The 15,884-nt window shown below is 43.8% G+C and overlaps 1 protein-coding gene across 6 annotated transcripts in view; it reads right to left on the minus strand.

Moving 5' to 3' along the window:
- VWC2 (von Willebrand factor C domain containing 2) overlaps positions 1-424 on the minus strand; it is a 124,913-nt gene extending 124,489 nt beyond the window's left edge. For 2 of the 6 annotated variants that reach the window (XM_059728589.1, XM_059728590.1), the window contains exon 1: positions 90-424. The gene's annotated coding sequence lies outside the window, so the exon portion shown is untranslated. The remainder of the gene's footprint in view (positions 1-89) is intronic. The other 4 variants (XM_006265054.4, XM_019483880.2, XM_059728592.1 and 1 more) reach the window with 4 other exon arrangements.
- Between the last annotated feature and the right edge of the window lie 15,460 nt (positions 425-15,884).

Raw genomic sequence — 15,884 nt, forward strand, 5'->3', positions numbered from 1 at the left:
GCCTCCCGCCACCCTCCCGCTCCGGGGCGGCTCAAACTTTGCGGGGGGAGGGGGCAGGGACCCCCCGCACGGAGGCAGGACCCCGGTACCTGCAGGCGGGGCGGGCGGCAGCTCTAGCCCAACAGCCGGCTCCTGGCGTGGGCAAGCGGCGGCTCCCACTTGGCTCCCATGCTGGCAGCGAGGCCCCGCTTGTTGCTGCCCCCTCCTCCGCGTCCTCGTCCTGGTGCTGCTGCGAGGCAATGCCCCGCCTGCGGCGCCCCCCTAGCTCGCTCTCATGGCAGCCGGGAGATGCCCCTGGCCCTGGCCCGGCGGTGCCCGGCCGCTGCCCCGGGCTCGGCTGCAGCCGCCCGCGGAGCCCCAGGCGCGGAGCGGCAGGGGCCGGTGAGGCGGAGCGCGGCCGCAGGGGGAGCTGCGGCTCCTTCAGCAGCTTCCGCCTCCCCCCGCGCGGGGAGAGCGCGCACGGGCCGCCCTGCCCAGTGCGCATCGCACCCCGCACCCGCCCAGCAGCACAGGGGGAGAGCCCTGGCCAGGGCTTTTTTCCCCCGCTTGGTTCCTCTCTCACTTGCAGCCTCTAGTCTAGGAAGTGCGGATTCAAAGGCTGCATCGCCAGCGCCGGTGTTCAGGAGCCCCTGGCGCCCCTTTCCTCCCAGGAATGTGTCCTTTTGAATCTACCCCCCACAACCAGCTCCACACGTTAAGGACCCGCTGCGTGACAAACAGTTGCCTCGCCTTAGTTTGAAACTTTCTCGTTTCCTTTTGTGCCTCCTCGTCTTGTGAGAGAGAATAAAAAATAAATCCCTATCCTAGCCTCTTAGTATTTGTAAACCCTTCTCCTGGCACCCCCTCAAGCATCTCTTTCCTAAACAGAATAGGCCTCTTCAGGTTCTCCTCCTAAGGTGTGTCTATAGGTGCTGATTTAAGGCTCATCAGCCATTTTTAAGGTGCATGAAGGATGTGGGTCTACACGTCTGCACCCTTAATGCGACTGAAAAATGGCAGTTTTAGGCTATTTGTGCCTAAATTTGATACCTGCAAAAGCAGGTATCATATTTAGGCATGATTAGCTAAAGCACCTTAACACACATGTAGATGTGCTAAGGCGCATTGACACTGTGTATGTTGACAGTGCTGGTATCAAATTTAGGTACAGATAGCCTAAAACTGCCATTTTTGGGGTACATTAAGGGTGCACTCGTGTAGACCCATGTCCTTCATGCGCCTTAACAATGGCTGGTGTGCCTTATATCAGCCCGTAAAGACACACCCTATGAGGAGACACTGAAGAGGCAAAAGCAGGTATCAAATGTAGGCACAAATAGCTAAAGCACCTTAATGCACATGTAGACATGCTAAGGTGCATTGACACTGTGTATGTTGACTGACTTGGGCCTAACTTTAGTCTTAAGTCGGTCTGCCTACCACATTAATTCACTTTAATGTGGCTCCCCCTCTTCTGTTTCACAGCTCTGCAGGCTGTTTTTAGCTGAAGCTAAAAACTTCAACTCAAAGGTGGTTATATTAACTTTGGTGTATAAATGACTGTCCGTGGAGCACTGGAGGCACTGTCAAGATACAAGAAGGCTAGATTTTGTTTTATGAATCTGAATAAGAACTGTACCTTTAACTATAATGACTGTAGAACTGATGACACAATACATCTTTTGACTAGTTTGGCTATATTTTGCCTAGTTGTGTTTTTTAAAGCTTTATATATAATCTATCAATTAGTAAAGTTCCTCAAGACATGAAGGATGCAAGCATAGTCACTATAGACAAAACAAAGGTGATATGAGCAATAGCAGTAACTATCACAATATATCCTTCCTATCATTGGGAAGCTGTTCACCAAAGTCATTCTGCTAAGGCTGCAGAGACCCTTGTGGACAGAGTCTACCTTGAGTCTCAATGTGGCTTCAGCTCTGGTAAATCCATGATGGGTACGATATTCTCCTTGAAACAGCTACAAGAGAAGTGCTGTGAACAAAAGAAATCTGCGTACACAGCATCTGTTGATCTCACCGAAGCTTTTGATCTTGTCAGCAGAGATGTTTTTTTCTGAATCCTGAGAAGACTAGCTGCCTTCCTAACCTCCTGAGCATCATCAAGTCCTTCTGTGCTGGTATGCATAGAATGGTGTAGTTCGATGGGCCATGTTCAGAAGAATTTGAAATCAAGTGTGGTGTCAAACAGGTCTGTGTCCTAGCTCTGATGCTTTTTGGGATTTTCTTTTCTTTGCTGTCCTACTCAAATATGCATTCAGTGGCTATTCAGAAGGAGTATACCTTTGGATCAGATCCAATAGAAAACTCTTTGACCTCAGTCGTCTCAAAGGGAAAACAAAAACCCGAGAAGTTTTTGTCCATGAAATGCTTTTTGCCGACAATGCAGCAATTGTTAGTTATTTAGAAGCAGGATTGCAAAGTCTCACAGATCACTTTTCTCATGCTTGTGATGATTTCGGTCTGACCATTAGCCTAAAGAAACCAGTAGTTGTGGATCAACAACTTGAAAATTAAAATAAACGATGAAAATTAAAATAAATGATGAAAGCCTGGAAGTGGTTGAAAAACTCACTTTCATCTTGCAAAATCTTGGCTTGGAAGCTAAAATGAAATTAACACTTGCGTTGGAAAGGCAAGCAATGCCATGGCTAACCTTTAAAAGAGAGTTTGGAAAAACAGAGTGCTCATTCTGTCAAAAAAGAGGTCTGTCTACAGCGCGTGTGTACTTGGCTCTCCATTGTACAGCAGCAAAATGTGGAGTCCTTAAGCCAAGGAAGAAAGAAAACTGAACAGTTTCCAGCTTTGATGTCTCCACCATATCCTGGACATAACATGGCATGACAAAATTTCCAACTTTGCTGTTCTGGAACAGGCCAAGACACCCAGTATGTTCATGCTCCTGAGACAGGGACACTTCTGTTGGTTAGGACATGTGAATCATGTGAACAATGGCCAAATCCTCAAAGATATACTCTACGGTGAGCTGGTCACTGACAAATGTCAACTTGGATGGCCAAAACTCCAGCTTGTTGATGTCTACAAGAAAATCCTTTGTGAGCTGCACATCACTGGCCAATACTGGGCATCAATTGCTTTAGACCACTGGAAGTGGAAAGTCCCCGTGAAGCAGGGCCTACGTCACTTTGAGGTGGAGAGGGTCAATGATGAGATAGAGAAGAGGTGTAAGAGGCAGGCAAGACTCTGCATGCCAGCACAAGCTCAACTGAGTTTGTAAGAGTAACTTTCTGGAGGGTCTGCTTGTTGCACATCAGACTCCTTGGCCACTCAGGAAGTTGTGGTAGTACCTGGTAATCCACCAAGGGAGCAACCTCCATGGTCTCTCAAGACTGATGGCTGCCAATGATATAATCTATTAAATTAGTATACATTCCAGCAGTTACATTTGTTTTTACTTTGATCTTAAATGGAATAATATAGTGCTAGTCCCCTAGCATATTAGTAAAGCACGTAGTTTCACTTTAACTGGAAAAAATGTGTGTTGAGTTATAGGTGATGATGTGCCTCCTATCTACACCACTCTCTTCAAAAACCTAGATCTGCCTATGACTGCCTCATATGCTGTTAAAACCAGATTTTCCAAAATGCTATCTTTGTCAGAAGACTGAGAAGAGCTCACTGTAGCACTGTAGTTATCTTTACACTGGCCAGGTTGTCTCCATTTAGTTGGCAGCAGCAAGAACCAAGAGAACCCACCCTGAACACTGAGAACTGCTGGTGCAAAGCTCTTTAAATGTTTTGTATTTAGGTGCCAACATGGCCAATATTAACTTCTGAAAATATCTTCCTTTATTTAGATGCCTACGTGGTTGTAGCCACATGCTAAGCCCTCTTCCGAATCTGGCCCTGAAGCCTGAAATTCCCTTCATGTTACAAATGCCCATGATTCATATCTAGCTTAGAAAATTTTATTCCACCAAAGCATTTCATAGCTAGGAGTCAAAGAATCACCAGACAACAAATGCTAATGGAACCTCATTCTAAATATTTAAAATCTAAAAGGATGCTACAGGAAATTATAAAGCATTCAAACAGATGTTTCAACAGGTTACATTAGTAAAGTAAAATTCCAGGTTAGTGCAAAACTTGAGGTGTGCACAGTCTGCATCTAGTGCAGACCTTCCTGATTGCCTGACTAATAATTACGGAACCAATTAGAAGATAATCATTTCACCTCATTACCTCTAAATAATAAACCCTCACACCCTTTCTGAAAGCAGTAATATTTATGTCTTTTGTATGATTTCATCATAATGCATAGTGAACGACCACAAAGCCATACCAGTGTTCTATGCTGCCAGATATAATTTATAACCAACACTCCTTGACATTCACACATGCATCACCTTTGTTTATGAAAGATTTTCAGCTGTTACTTGGACAGCACAGGGGTGTGAGAAGGAAGGGTCCCTACAAGGATTTTTGCTACATTGGGAGAGAAAATTAACAACCCACATCATGGCCCTTATCTTGAAATGCTTCCTTAAATTTAAGAAGTGAGGTCTAAAGGCATTTAACTTCAAAACAAATTATAATAGGCCCAATGATCCTATTCACACTCTTGCAAGCCCCATAGGTTCCATAATATTCCAATTGCCAGGCCTTGTCTCAAGTAAAAGAAGCTTGTCAGGCTATCCTGGTTAAGGAATGGCAGTGTCCATAGCCAACAAGGGAGCAACATGGCCAATATACATCTAGCTGCCTTTGTTTCCCCAACCTGGTGGCCAGATACCTACCTACTCATATTTGGGCATGCTATGCAAAACAACTTGGCACAGTCTCTAGAATTGTTTGGGGGTGGGGGAGGTTCTAGCTTCCTTAACTTTTTTCCACTACTTCCAAATATCTCTTGGTAGGGAATTCTTTAGGCCACACAGGGTGGAAATTTTGATGTCACAAGGCAGTTGATTCTTGGTGGATTCAGATGAATCTTAGCAGAGGCACACTTCAGAATTTCTTAGGCCCAACCCCAACTTGACATATTTAAGTTAAGTTCCACCACTCCTTTATGAGAAAATCTTTGTTGATAGCCGTCATTCTGTTTATCCAGATTTATAAGTATTTTTAAGTGATGGGTGCTCCCCTGACATTGGAGTCATCCACTTGTAAAGCTACAATTAGAACACTTTGACTGATGCAATACTAGCAGACTACAGTGTATTGTATCCTACATGGACAAATAACCAATATGGAAGAAATGTGGTCCCTATTTAGCACTGGGCTTACAAAACTGAGAAACGCAAAGAATTGTTGTTTCAAGGCCATTTTTAAAATTTATGCAGGTTTTTAATGTATACTAGCCAGGTGCCCATCAGGAATGGCGGGGGGGAAGCATGCAGGGATGGAGCTGCTCCCCACCCCACTGCCATGGCAGGCTGGCTTCTTCCCCAGCTTAGGCTTGGTCCTCCTCCTAACCCACATCAGGCCCGGGCCCACTCCTCCCCTCCTGTCACTGCCATGGCCACAGCGTGCCTGCTATTCCCTCAATTCATGTCAGGCCCACTCCTCCCCCCGCTGCCACCACCTCGGCCCTGTAGGCAGTAACGATGGAAGGGGGGACAGGTGGGCTAAGGCCAGAGCCGGTGGCCTCACCTCCCCATGGTGTCCCGACCCTGTTCCCCCCACGCGCCACCGCCATTGTCATCTGCAAAGAGTAAGGGGGGGTGCAGCCAGCTCTGGCAGCTTTGCCACCCCCCCACCCTTGCTTCATTGTTGCTACCTGCAGGGAGCAGGGTGGGGCGCCTCACCCCCCCTACCCCCCGTCCCCACCAGCTCATGTTTGAATGCTTGTTTGCACTCTGATTGGCTGTTTGTCAGCCAATCACAGCAGAAATAAAGCGTTACAGACAGACAGGCAGGCAGACTTAGGCTTTTATAATATTAGAATGTAGTGCTCTTTAAAAATATCACACTGACAACCCTAGACCCTGAAACCCTGCAATAAAGCACAGAACAGTTTTAGTATAAGCAACAGGTTGTCAAGCTTCCCGCTTGGTTCCATGAATTTCAGACTAGTAAGCACAGACTGGAGAAGATCATAATCTCAGGGCCCTTGTGGTTCTCTGCCCCTCAGCTGAGGCTTTGTCCATATGAGAAAGTTACACTGGTTTAACCAGATGGATTTAGTTAAACTGATGCAAACTAGCACATGGACCCACTTTGTTTTAAATAATGTTTATTTAGTCTGACTTGCATCTACTGGGAACTGGTTTCAGCTAGTAGTTACCAATCTTGGATGTCCAATATGCAAAAACACTGAGCAAGTAAGCTGCTTCCCGTGATAGATAGGTAAACTGAGGCAGAGAGGGGTGGTAGATAACAACTTTCTACAAGGCACAATAACTAGCTTTCCTAGGTTTGTATGTTAGAACATGTTTTCTTAAGGTAAGAAATATGGATCAGGAGACAGGGCTTCTCTCATTCTTTTCTAAGCACACCCGATATGCATTAACACCAATAAATTGCTTTTGGGCTTGATCTTCTCAACAAGTTTGCTTTCCAAGAGAGGTGGCTACTGAGGTAATGGAAGTGTTTGACTACCTCGAGAGTCTTTCCCTCAATAGTAATTTGTGGGGTGGGGGCAGCTGGTCACATTCATGGTCTGGGGAAGGCTGATAGAACACTTCTGTCTTCTTGATGTCGAGAGAGAGACAAGTCCAAAGTTTGGTAGGCTTCTGCAAAGAGATCCAGTGTAGTCTGGAGGTTTTTCTCAGTGTGTACAAGCATGGCACAGTCATCAGTGTATTGAAGGTCAAAGATGCTTGTTTTGAATACTATGGTCTTTGAGTGAAAATGTCTCAGGTTGAAGAGCCCTTCATCCATTTGGTATTCATTGTTGATTCCAGAAGGGAGGTGATTAATAATGAGAACCCGAATGATTGTCAACAAATGAATAACAGAATTGGGGCAATGATGCATCCTTCCTTGACCCAAGTTCAGATGACAAATAGATCCATTTCCAATCTGTTACAAAGAATGGTCTCAGTCATCTGGTCATGGAGAAACCTTGGGGTCTTGATGTATTTTTTAGGGCATTCAAATCTGGCCAGTACTTTTCACAAGGCTTCACAATTGATGGAGTCAAAAGCTTTAGTGAGATCAGTGAAGGCCATATATAGGTCCTGGTGCTGTTCCCAACACTTTGCTTGGATCTGATGGGCAACAAAGATCATGTCAATTACCCCAGGCAATGGTCTGAAACCACACTGAGATTCCAACAGGACTTCCTCAGCAAGAGTTAGAAAACTATTCAGATGGATATGGTTTTCCTTAAGCTGAAAGAATGTAGAAGACATGCATGACAATGGGCCATTTTTAACACTGCTGCAGAAATAAAGGAACAGACACATTGATTGTCTACACTATCCAAATCTGGTCTACCCTTTTCAAAACAAAAGTGTATCCATAGCTTGCATTCCATGTCAGCTGCTAAGGGCCCTTTAAAAACTAGCACCTCCCTGCATGTAGTTGGGCACCACAAGCTACACAGGTGTGTACCAGCTCAGGTGGTGCCCAAGACCAGGGCGCCAGACATGACCTTTCTTTTAAGTTGCTGTTGCTTCAGTAAATGGTGAGTTCCTCTGAGATGGGAGTGCAGATGATGTTGAGTGCTAAAGTTTATATATATAAAGGAGACTTGACCACACCATATCACTCACTCTTGCGATTTTGTCAGAAGTCTTGATATTTGACATTTTTCTGAAAGCCTCACCTCCAGGATTCTTGTGATTACAGGTGAATTACAGCTTTCATTAGAACAGTGAGTTTTTTGTCCCATGGCCCACAAAGAAACGCCCCCCCCAGAAGTAGCCAGAAGCAAAAGACAAAGAGAACCACCCCTCCCCCCCCCCCCAAATGTTGTGATTTGTAAGAAAATTTCTTATAAACATCATGATTGTTGGTGCCCCAACTGGGGTTGATAGTGTTATAATGAGATCTAGAACAGGCAGGATAATCTGTGAGAAAAGGACCTTGCAGAAAGAGGAAAAAAGAGAAAGACACCACTAGATGACCTAAGGGGAGCTATGATTCAGCCAGAAACAAATGCTGTCTTGCAGGAAATGTGAAAGCCTATAGAGCAGTTTTGATGGGTGGAGGATGACAAATCATTAGAAGAATGCAGAAGCGGAGAGAGATTTTAGTATAAGCAGTTTTTGATCAGTTCATGAATGTCATGATCTGTTGGTACACAGCTCAGTGGGCCTATCCAGAGCATGGACAATATCTCAGACTGAAGAGAACCCATGGCACAAGATATGGGGCCACAGAGAGAAGAGTCTAAGAAGCAAAAAAGGTTCAAGTGCCTATTAGGGAAACAAAAAAGTGAACCCATTGGCAGCAATCTTTGTTAACTTTTCCTAGTTTTGGTCTTCTTTCAGAGGAAAAAGAATTCTAATATGAAAGATTTATTTTCTTCTGGTGCTAAAGTGGCACTTGTTCAGACAGATTCACATCACAGCTTCAGAAGTGCAGCAATTTACAGAATAATATTAGTCCAGCTATATAAAATAACGCCTTTCAAATAGCAGTTGGTCTGAAAACAGGACAGTAGAGAAAAAAACCTAGGGCATTTATTACTATAACTATTCATGTGCATTTGAAAGGATGCATTATAAGTGATCAGTTTAAACAACTCTTTGAAAAGGTGCTTCAATAAACTATTTTTTAACCTAGAATCTCTTCTGCCCTTTAATTTTTATTTTTATGGTTCTATTTTTTTAGCCCAGTTTTCAAAGGAAACTGCAGTACTGAATACATATGCTCCAGCTCTTTCCATTTGCTCAACATGTATTTAGTTGGCTTATAAGTAGATATAGAATATATATAGTTAAGTAGTCTTACCCAAGCTGTAATTATTGCTATTTATGTTCATTAATTGTTTTAAATTATTCAGTTTGTTGTAGATAATGATACATTGTGACATTATGGTTTTTATGCTTTACATGCTGAATACAAAGCTTAGAAAAAATTGTCACTCTGACACTAGGCTTTTTAGCACTGGAACTTAATGTATTTCTGTGAAGTGTGTAGCACACTTTGAGCTTGTGTGAAGCAAACAACAATATTAATTTTTTTCCTAGATTTTTGAAGTGAAGCTGTTTGTTTTGCTTATTACTTGAAAGACAAAAATGTTCTTCTTAGACAAGTAAGAAATGGAAATTTGTGAGGACTCTAAGGACAGGTCTACCACCCTAGCATGAGGGAGCTCAGCAACACTGCTGAAAAAGTAATCCTCACCTACTCACCTGCCCACCCACTTCTACTCCATTAGCCATGGGAAGGAGGAAGTAAGGATGGCCTGGGGCACCCTGGCATTGCCCTCAAGGCCTGGATTTCTGGCATGCTCATGAGCAGCTATTTTGGGCTTCCACAGGCCATATTCATGGCCTTATTTCCAAGGTTGAAGCATACAGCATAGGAACAGGTGGGCAGGTCTTGTTTTTTCAACTAATCAGACTGAGTATTTGCTTCCCACATTGTAGACACACGGCCAATCTATAAAATGTCCTTTGCAATGGATTGCTGGTATTGATTTAAAAACTAAAGTAAACTAAAGTAAACTAAACTAAAACTAAACTAAACAAAAACAAAACAAAACAAAACAAAAAACAACCCAGGGCTTTTTAGGCAGGTTTCATTCTTAGCTCACAACTACTGTATTTTGATTCAAGTCAATAAATCATACATACATTGAAACTCGCTGTTCATTAAGGATGTCCACATATGTGTGCATAGACACACACATACACACATACTTGTACTGAACTAAGTGTGAATTAAAACTTATATATGTGTTTCATCTCCAAATTGCATAAACATGTTTTTCTGACCATTTAAAACTGGTCATTTCATTTTTTTGTTAAAGCACGATTAACTAAATACTGTGGGGCAAAAAAATCCTTCATTTAGGATTTAATTCTACAATACTTCAATTAAGGCCTAAGATAACTTCTAAAGCATATATTCCAAGTCAACAATTAATTTCCTTCCAAACTAAAAAACAAGGAAGAATAAAAGCTAAACTGAAGTGAAAGAAGGGTACTCAGACTTTCAACAGCAACTGGACTCAACCTCCTATACCCCACCTTCCCAGTCTGTGAAGTAAACTGAGAAATAACTATAGTTTGCTTAGTCTACCACACAAAGAGGGGTTAAACAGCCAGACAAAGTGCCACTTGCTGTTTTAATTGCTTCTCAAAAGCAATGTTCCCTCTAAGGAGTAGCGGTCCGTGAGCACGCCGCTTCAGTCTCGCCTCCCCCTTTCGGTGTGGCATGGGACACTTATTGAAGGTAAGCTCCTCACTCTTCAACTGGGGCAGGCAGCGGGGGCTGGGGGCTGTGGCCTGGTGCAGGCTCCATTGGCTCTGGGGAACTGCTCTACTTCCCCCGCTTCACTTTGGGGAGTGAGGAAGCATGTGGCATCAGGGCTGGGGAGTGGGCCAGCAGAGCCCACGGAGCGTTTCCCTGGAGCCAGCAGAGCCTTACTCAGGGCAGGCAGCAGCTCCTCTCTGAGGTGAGGCAAGGCAGGGATGGAGCCTGGGGCTGGGGGCTGGCGCAGGCTCTGCGGAACTGCTCCGTGGGCTCTGCTGGCACTGGGGAAGTGCTCCACTCCCCAGCCCTGATGCCATGTGCCTCCTCACTCCCTGAGGCAATGCGGGGGAATGGAGCAGTTCCCCGGAGCTGGTGAAGCCTATGCCAGGTCCCCACCCCTGCCCCCATCCCCACCTCCACCTTGCCTCGGGGAGGAGCTTACCTTTGGTAAGTGTCCTACGCTGCAGCCCAGCTCCTACCCTGTCGGGTGTGTGGCCTTAAAAAGTTGGTGTGCAGCAAGACTTTTACTTGTGTGCAGCTGTGCACACGCGTACTTTAGAGGGAACCTTGCTCAAAAGGCCTCTGAGCTAAAGTATAACTAGTCTTAATTAGATGCTAACAGGACAGTACACATGAAACACACAAAGGGTGTGCACAGAAGTGCAGCTCCCCTCTGTAACTCAGAACACTTTGCAGGAATGCTCCCCCAGACCAAACAGAAGTTCACTGTTGGTTCCACGGGGGGAGGGGAATCTAGCTGCAGCCTGTAAGGGAAAAGCCACAGTTTCCCACATTTTCCTCCTTTAAAGGAGAATCCATTTTTTAAAGATTGTTGATCTATTTTTAAAGTTTGTTTGTGGCCCTTTCATATATTCTTACAACCTACTTTTGGGCCATGACCCACAGGTTGAGAAACACTGAACTGAAGCCCCACCATCTCAGGGGGGCTCCAATACACCTACCCCATCCTCCAGTGGGGGCTGAAAAAACCCCATATCAAACTCCCTCCACTCCCTTTCCCCTCTCCCATACTGAAAACAGTTTGGACCCTGGTAAGCAGGCAGATACAAGTTACAGAAGACACTGGTTTGAAACATCTTCATCTTGACCCTCATGCAAGGAGGGTTCAGATTTTCACCTAATTGGCCATTTTTTTAAGTGGACTGCAGCCAGGCACTTGTGTTTGGTCACAGCTATAGACCACTTTCTGTGGCCAGATTGGGCAAAAATTGTCACTTCTTTCTGTGCCCAAATTAAAGAGCTAATGAGGCATCAGGCTTAATTAATTGTAAACGGTGTTTTCTGCATAGAAATTAACAGGCTATGGGAAATAGCTTTTGCCATTTGTACAATTTAAATAGCTGCCTTCATTTCCTGTGGGAATCTTGCAAACTATCATGGTAAGATTTAGAACTGTTAGAGCTCATCCTCTTAAATCTTGTTAACCTGCTCTTTTAATTCCGGGACAGTTTCTCAATTCTGGATAAACTGATTATTCAACAGAACTAATTAAACAAACTGAAAAGAAAATGAAATGGAAAAAAAAAAAAACCTCTGCACTTACAGGAGAGGCTACTTCTGTCAAAATGTGGTTTAGTACTTCAATGTATTTTGATTTCAGGAGTTTGGCTGGTAACTTCCACTAATTCCATTATCTGACTTTCTTTAAAACTTTGCAAGTAAGAGTGTATTCCTTAATTTTTTAATTGAAATAATTTCATCATCTTAAATATATTTGGGCCTTGGCATTGTTTTATTATATGCTTAAATAGGTTTGTTGTTCAAAGGAAAAAAATCAGCGCTACAAGTTAAGCCCCTCTTCCTCCAAGTGCTGCTCAGGTATCCTTTCCTTCCCCAATCTGCCTTTCTCCTTCCTTCCCAGTCTGTTCTCTGCCCCTTCTGCAAGTGCCATGGGTTATGCATTCCTGCCCAAAAGTACTCATCCTTCAAAGAAGCTTAAAAACAAGTTTCTCTTCTCTTTGGGGGGAAAATATCAACAGTAATCAAAATTAGTACTGAGCAGGAACACTGTAAAGCAACAGACCCTTGCACCGCTGCAAAGACTGCAGACTACAGGGCACCATGAATACTTGGAAGCTGCCAGAACATCTGCACTGTCAGCACCAGAGGCTCTCAGGAGTGCCAGGCTGGCTCCCTACTTCCTGAGCTTCACCTCCCAGCCTAAGCCCAAAACATGTTGATGGCAGCCTATCCCCCACTCTGGGGTTACCATGTAAAATTCCTGGCAGTTTCCAGAGTGAAATAAATGTATGCCATGTTGTCCCTGGTCACCTTTGGGCTCATATGTCACTAGTGACCCACATCTACCTTTAAGATTACAGTCTTTTCTGCTACTGTTAGGCAAGGTAGTTAGTCCTGCTGCAAAAGGGAAAGCAGAATGTGCTGCAGGATGGAAGGCTCAGGATTGAAATGTGATTGAAGGTTAAGTGATGAGGGGATGGTTGGACACAAAAGAGCTAAAACAAGGCTCTGAAGTTGCATTAAAAAAAACTCTTGTATTAAAATGTTTTTATTTAGGTTGCAAGGGCAAACAATGTAGAGAGTCAGAATTCTCAGTGAAATGTTAAAATTGTAAGGGAAATGCAAAACTGGAGTGAAACATTATGAAAAGAGACTTCATGAAAAGAAAAAGATGAGAAAATTAAGGTCTTACAATAGTTTATTAGTTATCAACAAGGAAAGTAATGACATACCAGGAAGGATATATGAGACATAAATGAAAAAAAAATTAGAATTAACAGAAGGAATATACAAGGGAGATAGAGTAAGTTAAAATGCTTCAAATGATGCAGAAACATTATGTTAAAATGGACACATTTATAACATGGGAAAAATTAATTTCTGGTACATCTCCACTTGATTTGTTCAAATGGCAGAAGTAACAAACACTGTCCTACGTGGTTGCATTCATTTAGTGGAAACTATACAGTTAAACCAGGATTAAATGAACCTTTTGGTAAACCAAAGCTCCAGGTGAACTGGTGGTCAGTAACATCCCCATGGTGGCAGGAATATCTTCCCATTCTGTGGGAGGCTGAACCTGTGTGCGGCCAGAGAACCCCTTATCGAAAAGTTTGGATAATACATACCTGTGTATGCGTTTCTCTCGATAAGGTATAGCTAGACATTCCTCACCTTCCCCACAAACAACACTGAGGTGAAAGTCTTGCTTGAAAGTCGTGAGTTATTTGAATAAATTCCATTCCATTCCATTAATTTAGTGTATTTTGTCCATTTTATCCATTATTTATTGCTGAGTATAATTAGAAACCTAAGGAAAGGAGGGAAAATTGAAATATATCTTAAACTTCTGTACTGTAAAATACAGGTCATGGGTAGGGGTCTACCCAATTCATGGAGGCAGCTGGCTGATTTTACAGGCAGATTCTGCGGCCACCTGCCATTTTCAAAGGCTAATCATAGCCGGGGCCCCTCACACCTCTGATTGGCCAAGGGACCCCAGTGGCCCTGCCCCTCACCACTGATTGGCTGTGAGGGCTGTGAGGGTTGTCTGTAATACAGCCCTGTCCTTCACCACTGATTGGTTGCAAGAGCTGTCTGTCATGCAGCCCTGTCCCTCGCTACTGATTGGTGGAGGGGTGGACACACCTGACAGGCAGCAAGGGGCAGAGGTGGCAGCCATCTTGGACTCCCCTGTGTGCCAGCAGCCTCCCTTTCTCCTTTTTCCCCCTGGTGGACTGCGTGACCAGACCACAGTGCTGTCAGGACTGCTGGCTCCTTCTGGGGAGCCAGCATTTTATCTTTAGTAAGTTTTCTTTTTTTTTTTCCCCATGCATTTGTGGACAATGACCACTTTCACGGGTAATGCTGGATTTCACATTTTCTGGAAAATCCATGTACTTGTCATTTCAGTAGGTCCCTAGTCATGGGAAAGCCTTGAAGGAGGTCAGGGAAAGGGGACTGAGATCTCTATTCCTATCTGTCTCTAGAGGCAAAAGTTGCAGTTATGTTTTCTAGAAAAGGGATTTTCAGCCCTTTTTATTATTCACCTCACAAAAAAAATCTCTTTTTTTTTCTCTTGTTACGCCTCCCCTTATTCTAGTTTCTTTGTCCCTATAATAGAATCCTCTACACTACTAGTTCAAGGCCAAAAAGTTCATTTTAAAGCACTTGCTAAGACATCCTAGATATTCGTATCTTTTACAGCCAAGTAAATGCTAATGAATATACATTTGATAATTTAAAAAAGTAAGGCACAAGTAATTTGTAGCTTATTGAAAATTTCATAAATTGCACATTCCCTAGTGTTCTGTCTTTAGACCTAATTACCCAGGACAATTAGATTGAGATGGTTCTCTCTATAAGGAACAGTGAGAAGGATACATTTTTGTTTTAAAAAAACCCTACATTTTAAAGAAAATATTGGACACTGTCAGGATACAAAACTTTGCAAGCCACCATTGGGTTAGGACCCCATGCAGAGAAATGTAGTGCATTTTAATTTTTATTACAGTGCCTAGAGGCTTTAAGTGTAGATGGGCCTCCATGGGATAAGCACTGCACAAACACATAGTTCAAGACAGCTCATAGTCCAAGCAGTTTGCAGGCTCAAGCGATGAGAGACAGTGCATGCACAAGTAAGCAGGGGTGCAAAAAGGGAGGGGAAGCCAAAGTGTAGGGAATTGACCAAGGTCATACAACAGGGCAGTGGTGGGGTTGGGGGACCAATATCAGGTCTCCTGGCTACTGGACTAGTTCCATATCTCCTAGTTTATACTGTCTATTCAGTGTGCTAAGCCAAAAAAAAGTCAGTTTGGATTAAATAAATTTAGTTTGTTTTTTCCTCAAGAAAAGAAAACTTGTTTTACATGAAATGGAACATTTACTTTGACATGAACATTTAATGCAGCATTAAACAACCACTTGGCAGGAAAAAGAAGATGAAGGGCTAGATTTCTACAGGTGAGGGCAGCTCCCTTTTATTCAATAACTCAGGGATAGATTTGAACCCACATCTTCCCTCTCAGGATAGTTCCCTCACCATGAGGTGAAGGCAATACGCTAGACAGTGGGAAACCTTGTTCAAATTCCTATCCTGAATCAGATGGAAAGAAACCAAGGAGCCAGCAAAAAAGGGCAAGCAGTCTGAAGGAAGTTTGCTGGGAGCAAGAGGAGGAAAGGGAATAAGCCAGGCACCAGATCTGCCCAGAGAAGTTAAGTGATCCAGAGCTGCCTGTGCCTTTGGTTTGCTGAGTGTTTGTTTGGGGGGCTGTGTGTTTGGGGCACGTGCTCTCAGAAGCTGGGCATGTTGCTGGCTGAGTATGGCTGATTGCTGCATGATTGCTGCCTGGGCCTGACAGAAGCCCTAATGAGGGGACAGAGCCAGTCCAGGCCCAGCAAGATATAAATGGGAGACTCCCTAAGCAACAAGGGAGCTAGTGAACAGGGGCTGAAACAGGGTAAGCAGTTTGCAGGCAGTTCACAGGTCAGTTTACCCCTCTTGCCCCCCTTTAAGGGGAGAGCAGATAAAGAGACCCAGGGAAATGGCTGAAGATTACAATGCCAGAACCA

Source organism: Alligator mississippiensis, chromosome 5 (genome assembly GCF_030867095.1).
Source record: "Alligator mississippiensis isolate rAllMis1 chromosome 5, rAllMis1, whole genome shotgun sequence".
NCBI lineage: Eukaryota > Metazoa > Chordata > Crocodylia > Alligatoridae > Alligator > Alligator mississippiensis.